Raw genomic sequence first — 12,495 nt, 5'->3', positions numbered from 1 at the left:
GACTTGATTTGGTGGTTGAAAATGATCCATTATTACATGTATTTTTATATCTCATTTCATGCAATTTTATATCACTAGTTCACAGAGAAGAAGGGAATAGATAGAATGTGCTTCCCTGAGTAGATGTGTGCAAAATGAGTGTGCATATAAGCAACTTTTTTCTCTACACATATTCATGGGTCTGTTGCTGATACCTGGGTTAAGATACAGAATAGGAGCATCAAAGTTGTTGAATAGTTACCATGTCTCATCCATATTAATGAGCAGGTCCTAAAAAAGATGCAGGTAGGTTATGTAGCAGAGGGCACATTATTTGAGCTGCATGGTTGTTGAGCCCTTTCCTAGACATGGAGCCTGCAATGGCAGTGTTTTTCAGTTTCCTGGAAGCAGAAGTGATTCTCTTAAGGAGAATCTAGGAAGAATAAGAAATGGAATTTTTTTAAAAAGTGCTTCAATCAAGTTTATTTTATTTAATAATAATAGTTTATTGTGTTAAAAATTAGTGGACCTTTGAGAGATTTCTTTTTTCTTTTGCTTCTGGTTTTGGGGGTTTTGAACTCAGGGCCTCATACTTGGTAGGCAGGCATTTTACCACTTGAGCAACTCTGCCAGCCCTTTGTGTTTTTAGTTATTTTTAGAATAGTGTCTGGCAGTTTTACCCAATCTGGGTTGGACTGCAATCCTCCTTTTTAGGCTTCCCATGTAACTAGGATGACAAGTTTGTGTCACACTCAGCTGGTGTTTGTGATAGGATCTCACTGACTTTTTGCCCTGGCTGGACTGAAACCATAATCTTCCCTATCTATGCCTGAGTAGTTAGGATTACAGCTGTGAGCCACTGTGCCCAGACAGCCTTTGTGAGTTTGAGAAAAAAAAATTGTTTAAAAATAGTAACTGCTTTTGCTTAGTACATATTGACTCTTAGACCTAGGCTACTTAATATTGTAAATAAAATTTACAAGAGGGATTTTTTTGCTTCTTTGCTCCTAACCACCCTATAACTTCACAGTTTGAACAAGGGAGTTCTGATACTTTAGTAGTTCTCTTGGCACTACTGTGCCTGGGTACAACAGACTATAGACTAAGAAAGGATCTAAGATCTGCCAGCTCTAAACCCCAACCCTCTCTGGTCTGCCATGGTTCCTAAAATTCAACTGTTACACTTGAGATTTCAGTTAAGATGTGCCTCCGAAAAGATGAGAGGTGGATCCTCTCATCCACCTGTATCCTATAACCTGATCCTAGGCCATTTGGTGTGACTAACACATTAGCACTCTCTAAGTTTGTTAAGTCACTTTGGAAAGCAGTAATTTTGAATTGAGAGGGAAAGAAGCAGAACACCAAAGACAAACTTTTCTTATTTTAAAATTTTGTCTAGGGCTGACTCCACAACAGTTTTAAACTTCAGAGATAGTAGAAAGCTAAAGACAAGAGCAAATGGGCCGTCACCTGGAGTGATACAGAGCAATGGCCACCATCATTATCTTCTGTGTGTTAGGAGCTATCATCTTCTTTTATCTTTGCGACAGCATGACAGTTCTGAGAAGGAAACAAGGCTGAGTGAGGGTAGGCATTTACTTTCTGGACCAGAGTAAGTATTGACTTAGGTTTTAACCCAACATTTTCTGACTCCAGAGCCCCAGGCTTTGTTCATCTCACTTTATGATTTTCATACTCCTGATCTATTATTTTAGCCTCATTAATGATTCTCATACATAATTACTCAAAAAATCACTTATAATCTCATAAACCATGTGCTAACCTTAGTACAGAGGCATCTTTCATTGTTTTACATGAAGAGCAAGGAAATGTTGGGTTCTGAAAAAGTCCCTGTTAATTTTAAGGTATTATTCTTTTCAGGCTATATTTTTCTCGGTTTTTCCTTTCCTTTGCTTTAGTTGTTTTCTTTCCTTTTTTCCTTCTCTGTATGCACTTCTATCAGTGGTGATGGTAAAAGAAATTCTTTTTCATAGGGTTTTGACTACCAGTCCTTGTTTTTGGTGCTGACTTCTTGACTTTTTCCTTTGTCTTCATAAGCATTTTATTGAGTTGAAAGGATTGCATCAGGAAGTGCTGACCAAATGCCATTTTTAAATCAAAAGCCACTTTCCTCCCTTTTAAAGAATACTCATTGAACAAATATATATTGAATCTAACTAAAGGCCTAGATTAAATAAAAGGTAGTCATTCAAAAGAGAAAACATACTTAAAAGAAAGCAATAAGAAACTGTAGGAATAAAAAGCAATTGAAGCATTTTAGATGTCTCCAAACACTTAAAATACAGCACATAATAATACTAAAATAGAAAGCATTACTAAAAACTAGCCTGGTCAACATAGCAAAATGAGTATTTTTCAGTTTAAGTCGCTTACTTGACAGAACTGGGGAGGTTTTTGCAAATTAATGTTCACAAACAAATATAACTACAGTGAATGTGACTTTTTTTTTTGCAGTACTGGGGTTTGAACTTAGGGCCTACACCTTGAGCTACTCCACCAGCCCTTTTTTTGTGCAGGATTTTTTTTTTTGAGAAACTGTTTGCCCGGGCCGGCTTCAAACTGTGATCCTCCAGATCTCTGCCTCCTGAGTAGCTAGGATTACAGCAGTGAGTCACCGGATGGAGTACATTTTTAATGTACTTCTCTTATAATGTAATCTCCTCTGCAATATGTCTTGATATACCAGCTGTATTCACTTTGCATATATTCATTAGGGGTAATGGTTCACATATTCATAATGCTTTTGACCTATTTAAAGTGTATTTTCATAGCTACTGTGATTTTATATGAACCTTATGATAAAGGTAGATTTGTACTAGGACATTATATGTATTCCTAGAGAGTACTAGCTTTGTGCTTTGCAGAAATTTATTCTTTCAAAATTCTCATGAATTTATTCCTATTTTCACTTGGTGCTCCAAACACAATATGGTAGCAGATAACCTGTAGGATTAAAATGAATTTTACTTTTATAATGTGCTTACATCATTAATGTTGAAATAAATTACATGTGATGATTCACTTTAATTTGATTTTTGAGTTTATTGGAAAATTAACAACCATCTTTGAGTTTCTTATTCATGTGTAGTTGATGACTATATTCTACTTCCTCTTCAGAGCTGTATTTCATACCTCCTTAAATTGAAAGCATCTCTTTAGAGTTTGAAGTAAAATGTCTTTGAACATCACAGTCTTTGTAATGGGTAGTTTTTCAGATATAGGATATAAAATGTTTGCTAAAAGTTAGCATTTCCATCTTGATTTTTCTTAAAGGCCCATAAAAAAGTATTGAAAAATTTATAATAATTAATATTTAATTTTGATTTTTTTCATTGAGTCAGTATATATTTATGAAGTACCTACTTTAGCAGTTAACCAAAATAAGTTCGTAGTCTTTGAAGCTTATATTCTAGTGGGAAGAAACAGATAATAAGACAGTGAAAATCATGCTTACTATTAACAAAACAAAACCAAGATAAGAGGACAGGGAGCAATAAGTAGGGAGGGGTGTATGTGAGTGTGTGTTAGGTGCTATTTTTGAGTATGGTTATGGAAAGGTTCATGGATGAGAAGATGCCCAGGTTTTAAAATGTCTGAAAGCCCTGGCTATTTTTTAGTGCATACTTATTGATTACATAGTTCTTATTGACCTACTGTCTCTAGTTCATATTAATATAGTGAAGAAAAGTTTGTGAATTCTGAAAGAAAAGATATAGCAAAAATACTCTATATTTATTCATTACATTTTAGTTCTTCATTGTATCACATCACTGAGTGGCAAGCAGAGAGAACTCAAGACAATTTAGTCTACTGAATCTACTGCCACGTGCTCACTTGACCATTATTTACCTGCATTATTTGTTTTTCTTGACCAGTGTTTATCAGTTCAGTTGTACATAGCAGCATAACAAGCAAAAGTGGTTCTTACTAATTTCTGAAATAAGTTAATATAAATCTAAGACATATAATGCCCTCATCGATACATGTGCAAGTTATTCTGTCAGTCTGTCTCTGTTTACAAAGGAATTTATTTAATATTTTTCACTTGTCTGCTTTTTATTCTCTTCTCTAAATGGGAACTGTCTGTGTACTAAAATTAGAGCAAATGTCAACACAACTCCAGAGGACGCTGCCCACCTGACAGTGACAGGTAGTAACATTCTTATTGTATTCCCTAGAGTTGAGCAGAATGACTGGCCCTAACCAAAACAGGTGGTCCCAGAGTAGATGAAAAGCTCTTCTCTGCCTTTATCAAAATACCACTATAAAGTAGGTAGGAGGAGATTTTTGAATAATAATGATAGCAGTGAGTAACAGTTATTGAGTGTTAGCAGCATTTCAGACTTGGCTCAATGCCTTGTATGGTTTAGCTCACTAAATACTTGGAACAAATCTGTGAGGTACTATAAACAAGGAAATTGAACTACAGAGGGAAAAGTCCAATTAGTATCCAGAAGCAGTTCAGCATTAAACACATCAAAGGCAGATTTCTCTGTGCTTCTTTCTTCCAGTAACTCATTCATTTACCTGAGGTAATTGTATCTGAACAATCCTTTTTTTGTGATAAAGAGAAATAAGTTTTTAAATTGAAAATTAATACCATTTCATGTCAAGGTTGTCTCCTGTATACTTTATTATAGTATTGTTGGGGACTCAATCGTGTTTGATTGAACTTTTGAGCAAATCCGAAGCTATTTTTTGATAAGCCATGCTGATCCTGCTCAGAATCAGCATCTTCTTTAGGCCACCTGTTCTGTGAAATGAAGTGGTCCTGTAACCATGTGAATATACTGGCCATACATTTTTATTTTCTCAGTAAACCACCAACATTTTGCCATCTAGTACTCAGTTTCTGAAGCACATAGACTTTTTTCCTTTTATTTATTTATTATATTATTGTTGTATGGGGGTGCATTGTGACATTTACAAACGTTCTTACGGTATATCGTAGTTGAATTCAACCCCTTCATGCACATAAACTTTCACCCTGCACATAGCAGCCACTTAGCAGTTTTCTTGATAGCAGTGTGTGTGTTCTCTAGATTTAATTAGAAGGTCACCTAAAATTGTCACTACTCCAAAAATGAAACAAGGGACATACTTAACTACATAGTTTGAAGTCATAGTAGCTTCAGAAAGCTATTAACTTGGGCTATATTGCTTTATAACCCTATAAAATTCTCTTCATAAAATTAGTGTTGATTTAAAAAGTAGCCATTAATCGGATTTTTTTTTTTGTACTTTTTCTTTGGTCGTACTAGAGTTTGAAGTCAGGGACTTGTGCTTGCTAAACAGATATTCTACTGCTTGAGCCACACTCTCAACTTTTTTTGCTTTAGTTATTTTTCAAATAGAGCCTTGTGTTTATGCCTGGGCCAGTGTGGCCCACAGTCCTCCTGTGCACACTCTCCTTACTGCTGGGATGGTATGCATGTGCTACTATGCCCAGCTACTGTTTGAGATGGGGTGTCCCTGACTTTTTGCCAGGGGTTGCTTGGAACCATGACCCTCCTGATGGCTTCCTCCCAAGTAGCTAGAATTACAGGTGTAAGTCGCCATGCCTGGCTTCTTATGGAACTTTTAAAGTTAGCAATTTTAGAAAATTTCCTGAGAAAATAATCAGAAATGCATGCATATAAATATACTACCATATTCATCGCTGTATTATATAACAGGAAGAAACATTGGAGGCTGTCAATGCTGACTGGGAGAGATTGATTAAATACAGAGTGGGACACATGCACACACACATACATGCAGGCACTTCAAATATTTTAGAAAGCAAACTGGTATATAATAACCATAGATGCCAAGTCATGATCATAATGTCATGTGATTACTATTTTACCTAATTACATAGAGTTATAAATACAGATACTACACTATAGAGGGGTTACAAAAACGGATATAACTACATGTAGTTATGTTTTCACTATTTTGCAGATTTTCATATGCTTCAACAAAGAATAATAGTGTAAAAACAACCCACTCAAAACTCAAAAATTTCACTTCTAGAGATACTCATTCACACATATGTGTAACACATACAGTGATATGCATTGTATACTGTTTTTATCCAAAATGTTAGTTCCATCGTTAACAGACTGGATTAACAAAATATGGTATATGATGAAATATAATGTATTTCAAGTGAAAAAATTATATCTTTATCTACCAACATAAGTAGTTCTCAAAATGTTGAGTCTAAAATCATAATACAAAGCAATTTATATTAACTATATATATATATATATATATATATATATATATATATATATATGAGAGCACACACTTGTGCATGAGTATGAGGAGGCTCACCATTGCAATGCAAAGAAACGAGATGAGAGGAAGGGGGCTGGTTAAGAGACATTTCAATACATAGATACATGGGAAGGTAGGTGGGTAGATAGATAGACAGACAGACAGAGAGGTGGAAGTATGTAAGCAAATATAACAATAGCAGATGAAGAAATAGAGATCTTTCATTATTTTTGTACTTTTCTAGATTTTAAGAAAACTTTCCAAAAACATTAAATACTGAACTGGGAGTGAGAAAATAAAGGCAAAAATGTAGAATACTCACAAATTTTATAGTGAAGAAGAACAGAGAAAAGAATTAGAGGCTTGAGGAGAACATGATGCTGATAGAGGTTTTTCTTTTCTTTTTTTTGTGTGTATTTGTTACTGGTGTTTGAACTCAGGGCCTTGTGCTTATCAGGCAGGCACTCTGTCACTTAATCCACGCCCCTAGAGTCACATAGGGGATTGAGCTATTTTTCAGGTAGAGTCCTGTGCTTTTACCCAGGACTAGCCTCAGACCAAGAACTTCCTACCTCAGGCCCCGTGTACTTGGGATCACAGGCACCTACCACCACGTCCATCTCATTTGTTGAGATGGGGTCTTGCTAACTTTTTTGCTGGGGTAAAAAAGGATTGCCTTGAACCATGATCTTTCTGATCTCTGCCTCCTGAATAGCTGGGATCGCAGGCTTGAAATACTGTGCCTTAAAAAAGAAAAAAATTCTCTTTAAGATGGCAGATACTATGACACATCAGTAGGCTGGAAAAACAATTTAGACGGTCATTAGTGCATTATTTTTTAATGGAATCTGTGTAGAAAAAAGTTAACAACCTAAACACTACTATCCTTAGACAGTTAAGGTTAGATTTGGTACTTGGTTGTCATATAGGAACATGACTGGTAAACATTGTCCTACACTGCTCTACGACTTGCCCTAGATACTGAGTGGCTCGCTGTGCCTAACTTGTTTGTGAATGTAGTTTGTGCCAAACATCTACCTTTCTTCCAGTCTGGGATTTTTGTGCTTGCTAGGCAGGAGGGAGCCTGTGTGAGCAGTCCCCGACAGCACTTGGATTCTGTATCTCTACTGAACCTCCCTGGTAGACAGCACTTCACATATGTCCATTGCCAGAGAACTCCATTGGGAGAATACCCTTGGAAACTTGAGCCTGGTTTCCTCTGAAATTGACCCCATGCATCTTTTTCCTTTTGCTACAATAAACCTTAGCTGTGAGTAGAACTCATGGTCATATGGAAATGTGTTTTATAAATTACTTCTGACAACAGTGACTTTTGTGACATTCAGTAGGTTTTATATGAAGAGTCATATAATTTTCTTAGAATTTCACAGAGGAAAAATGTTTCTCTTTCCCAGTAAGTTAATGTGTTTTTTCTAATGTGTAAAAACAGTAATATACCACATTGTTTTTCATTTGCCTTTGCACTGAGAAACTATTACATGTGAGTGTTGGGGGAGTTTTCCTGAGCAAGGTTTTTTAATCAACAGTATATGCTATTTGATGACTTGGCAGGTGTTCTTTTTACCTCTATTTTGAAATTTGCATTGTATTCTATTGAATTGTATTTATCTCCCTTATCATAACCTGTTTTAAGGTTGTTCTATGGAATTTTAAATAAGGTGTATAAAACAAGTACTATATAAGTGCATAAAATAACAAGGATAAGTTGTTGTGGGGAGAAAAAACTTCTATGTAGACAATAATATTATGGGATGTGTACACATTTCCTGCCACTTGATGCTATGATCATGTGTTACATAGGCCTTTGAACTCAAATATACATAACCCTGTGATTAAAGTAGAGACTGAATTCCTTCCTTAATTATGTATATTCAAATATCACTGACTTTAGGGGAAGTTATTAAATCTTAATTGAGTGTATTTTTTACAGTGCTGGAAACAGTCACTTTAATCCTATTCAAATGTGCTCATTAGTTATTTTGGCACAAGCATAGCATTATAAATGAATGAGTACATTCAAGGGCAAAATGCTGAAATAAAATATATAGAATTCTAAGGTCAGTGATATAGGAAAGCATTTACTTTATGAAAGGTGTTATGACATATTTTATTCACTTTACAAAATAGTTTCCTTTGTATTTCCACTAACTAGATTTTCCTCGTGCATTTAAAATACTATTGGTTATGCCCAACTCCCTTATAATCAATTGAATTAGAGTTGCTATGCATATAACCTATAGCAGTTTCTAATACTGACTATTCAAGAGTTTGCGATGAGGTAATGTGGAACAATTTAAGAAAAGCTGTAAGTTCTTTATGGAAACATGGTTGGGGGTACCTTACTTTGACAGTAGCATAGATTAAAGGTCATATAGAACCAAGTAATGCTGCTGATTTATATCTGTATCCTGCACAGCATTTAAAATAATTTCTTAGTCAAGGCTCCCATTTTCCATTTGAGAAAAGTTACAAGTATCAGATCAAGTGACTTGATGGAAATCCAGGGCTGCATTAGTGTTGAAACAACAAAGCAGATTCAGTTACAATATTTTATTTTCAAACTTTGGTTTAATGCATACCTCAGTTTGATACAAAAGAATGAGCTCATTGTATCATTTCACGCATAAATCTCCCTGAACACAAGAATTTTCATTGGAAGCATAACATCTTGTTTGTTTTTGTTGAAGGTCTTTCAGACACATCAGCATTCACAAAACTTGAGTTTTAACTCACAAGGACAATGAGAACAAGGAAAAAGATAATAGTGAACGAGAAATCCAGATTCATTTTTAGGAGAGAAATGGTTGGAAGAATAGCTCACTTAGCAGAGCTATTTAAAACTTAGACAATTATAAAGCTATACAAAGAAGAAATACACTAATTCATATCAGTGAATCTCACAAGTATAGTTGGTATCAGACTATTTAGTTGAGAACCTAAATAAAGACGAGGAATGGCGTACTCCCTCCCTTGCCTCTCCCAACCTCACACAGCTAGTCATTACTCCTTTCCAGAGTAAGGAAGACTGGCGGTCTAGCAGCCAGGCCAGGTGCGTGTGCTAGGCAGGAGCACTATACTGGAACGTCCACACGCAGGATGGTAATTCACCCAGGTACCTTTGGCCACCTGTCCCAGCACTGGCATCTGGACATACACTCCCAGGCATAAAGGTGAAGGATTCTTCTTTAGAGAAAATGTATAGACAGCCTCAGGAAAAAGACATAAGGTTACTGCTATTCAGTCACTTCCCAGCAAAAAGGCCAGCTTTCACTTGATCACAACCATGTGATCATTGGTTCTTACTGCTTCACTTTTTTTTGTACTGGAGTTTGACTTAAGGTCTCAAGCTTGCTAGGCAGACACACTATCACTTGAGGCGTGTCCCTGGCCCTTTTTGCTATTTTTCAGATAGGGTCTTGCCTTTTTGCTCAGATTAGCCCTCTGACAGTGATCCCCCCATCTCTACCTTCTGCATACTTGGGATTATAGGCATGAACTATCATGCCTGGCCCACCAGCTTGTTTTTTTGAGATAGGGCCTTGTTAACATTTTTGTTCAAGCTGGCCTCAAATAATCCTCCCATCTCTGCTTCTCACATAGCTAGGATTATAGGCCTGTACCACCATGCCTGGCCCTGCCTCCCTCTTAAACAGGGATTTTATGACACCTCTGAGAAAATCATCTCCACCAAAAAAAAAAAGTTGGGGGGCCGGGCAGAGATCAAGCAAGAGAGCAGGCAACATGGAGTTAGTAAGAGGAGAGTAGCAGTCTGTCTTGCCATAGGTCAGTGGGTTTCAGAAAATGTGCTCTAAAAAATAAAAAGGAACTAATTTTTTGGAAAACTTTTGGGAAGTTTCTAATTTGGTTGGATAGTCTTAAGAAGCATTAGCAACAGGGATCTAGGAAGCAAAAAACAAAAAAAATTAAAGTTCTTAGAATACAGTATCAACTGAGTAATAAATGTAATGAAATAATTATGTACTATCAGGGCAAGTAGTAAGTATTGCTTATTTATTCATAATATTCCAAATTTTTGTTAAGTTAAGGGAGAAAGAGAAAATAGTTCTGACCCTAGTAAAAGGAAGTACATTTCTAAACCTCAGATCTTGGTTGCAAAATATAACTCTCCACTAAAAGAAACAGGGTTCTGTGGAGAATCAGCTGATTCCAGCTGTAAGACAAGAAATTATTCAAGACAAGTGCAGACCTGTTAAAAGACGGTAATTTATGTCAAGCATTGTGGCTATGGCTATACTCCCAGCTACTGGGGAGGCAGAGATCAGGATATCATAGCTCAAGGCCAGCCTCTGCAAAAAGTTAGCAGTTAGCAGGACCCCTATCTCAACCAGTAAAGCTGAGTGCGGTGATCCACACCTGTCATCCCAGCTATGTAGGAGGCATAAATAGCAGGATTCCAGTTCAGGCTAGTCCTGGCAAAAACTGATAACCTATTAGAAAAATAACTAAAGCAAAAAGGGCAGAGGCATGGCCCAAGTAGTGGAGTACCTTCCTAACACCTGCCTAATACTTTGCAGCCTTGAGTTCAAGCAGTACACATTCTCCACTGGCCAAATTTGGATAATTTGAAAGGAGATAATAGTCTGTAACATGATGAAGTGTAAAAAAAGGAAATGTTGACACTAGAGTGATTTTTTTAAAAATCCAAAAGGTGACATGGAAATTACTCTCTTACACAATAGAATTCAAGCTAATAAATGTAAAGGAGTGATAGAACCAGAAACATCACCATTTTGCAACCCCCATAGCAATCTCATTGAAGGACAGATCACCAGAAGAGGGAAAAGCTCCTGGGTAAAGGGTTCTTAAGAAACCAAGTACAGTTACATGTTCAAGTATCAACTACAGATTACATATTAATTGCAAAAGGAAAAGGTACTTTTATGATAAGGAGATCTTACAGACATCCCTGTAACTAAGTCACCAAACTTGTCATCAGCAGTAATGGATAAACTGAAAGTATATTCTTTCTAAACTGATGCTTGGGATAACATTACACTAAAAATGTTTAACTGCATCTGTTTTACTGCAGAGAAATAATTGACAGTCCAGATTGTGGGACATTCTGCAAAACAACTGGTCTGAATTTTTCAAATTTTTAGTTATTTTTTTAAGCCAAAGGACTGAAAGAGCTAAGAGAGAACATCAACTAAATGGACCATTGATCCTTTATTAAAACTGAATTTTTAAAAATCAGCTATAAAGAACATTTTGGAGACAATTGGAGAAATAGGAATATAGAATTTATGTTAGGTAAAAATACTTTATCTGAGCTAAGTTTCTGATGAGATGATTACGTTATGATTAAATTTTTTAAATGCTCCTATTTTAAATGATTAAGAAAAAATGAAAAATGTGTGTATGTGAGAGACTCTCTCCTTTTGAAAATCACCTGTAACCATCTGTTTTGGGGGGGGAAATGAAAAAATACTCTGATAAAATAACAAATTAAAATTGTACATTGCCATTTTTGCATATCATATTAAAATCACAGTTTGCCTCATGGCTCAGTCAGCTTTTTGGAGAACTGCACAGCAAAGCTGGGCAGGGGTTGCAAGTGCTGGTAAGGTGTCCACTGGCCTGGGATGCACAGCTGCTCAGTTTGTGTGCTGTTCATGTGCAGCCGGCTGGTGTGGGTTTTCTATGCCAGACTTCCCACCATCAGCAGGACTTTAGACTACTGTTTATTCTCATGATAAACAGCTCCCAGCACAATTAAACATCACCCTCTGGCTTGGAGTCAGATGTCTGTCAAGATTTTGATTATTTTATTTCAATTTATTTCAACAAATAAATACTAAGTGTTGACTGTATGCAGAGCAGGGCCTGGGTGCACCCTACAATACCAAAGCAAATAAAATATGGTATGTGCCTATGAGAAGTGTATTATCCAGAGAAAGAAAGCTTGGCACCGTTGAGTTAATATCTGTTAATAAAAGGTAGGGAATGGGAGTGATTGAAGAGAGGCTGATAGGTAATATGCTGTGAGAATTTGGTAGTCAGAGGTCCCTTGTCTTTTAGTACTGTCATGCAGGTCTTTCTCAAAATGGAGGATTAGAGCTCAGTCATCCAGATGGTTTGGGACATTTAGAACCATGATTCATGGATGTGAGATCTGGCTGTATTTTTTTTAATTGCCCTGCTTTCTGATGTTAATTATTGATTTAGGTTGCCAAGGAAACATCTGTTCAGGGT

At 36.3% G+C, this 12,495-nt stretch overlaps 1 protein-coding gene and 1 long non-coding RNA gene across 9 annotated transcripts in view; one reads left to right on the top strand and one right to left on the bottom strand.

Annotated features, from left to right (window-relative positions):
• Nucleotides 1-12,495, bottom strand: part of LOC141423645 (uncharacterized) — a 155,488-nt gene that overhangs the window by 17,957 nt on the left and 125,036 nt on the right. Inside the window, exon 2 of one of the 2 annotated variants that reach the window (XR_012448489.1) lies at nucleotides 1,450-1,539. The exons of the other annotated variant lie outside the window; for it this stretch is intronic. This is a non-coding gene — a long non-coding RNA (uncharacterized lncRNA). The remainder of the gene's footprint in view (nucleotides 1-1,449; nucleotides 1,540-12,495) is intronic. 2 annotated transcript variants of the gene reach the window in all.
• The window catches only part of Rnf217 (ring finger protein 217), a 111,815-nt gene that overhangs the window by 41,328 nt on the left and 57,992 nt on the right, over nucleotides 1-12,495 (top strand). The gene's annotated exons all lie outside the window — the stretch shown is intronic.

Source organism: Castor canadensis, chromosome 1 (genome assembly GCF_047511655.1).
Source record: "Castor canadensis chromosome 1, mCasCan1.hap1v2, whole genome shotgun sequence".
Lineage (NCBI taxonomy): Eukaryota > Metazoa > Chordata > Mammalia > Rodentia > Castoridae > Castor > Castor canadensis.
This window is presented reverse-complemented; position numbering and strand designations above follow the sequence as displayed.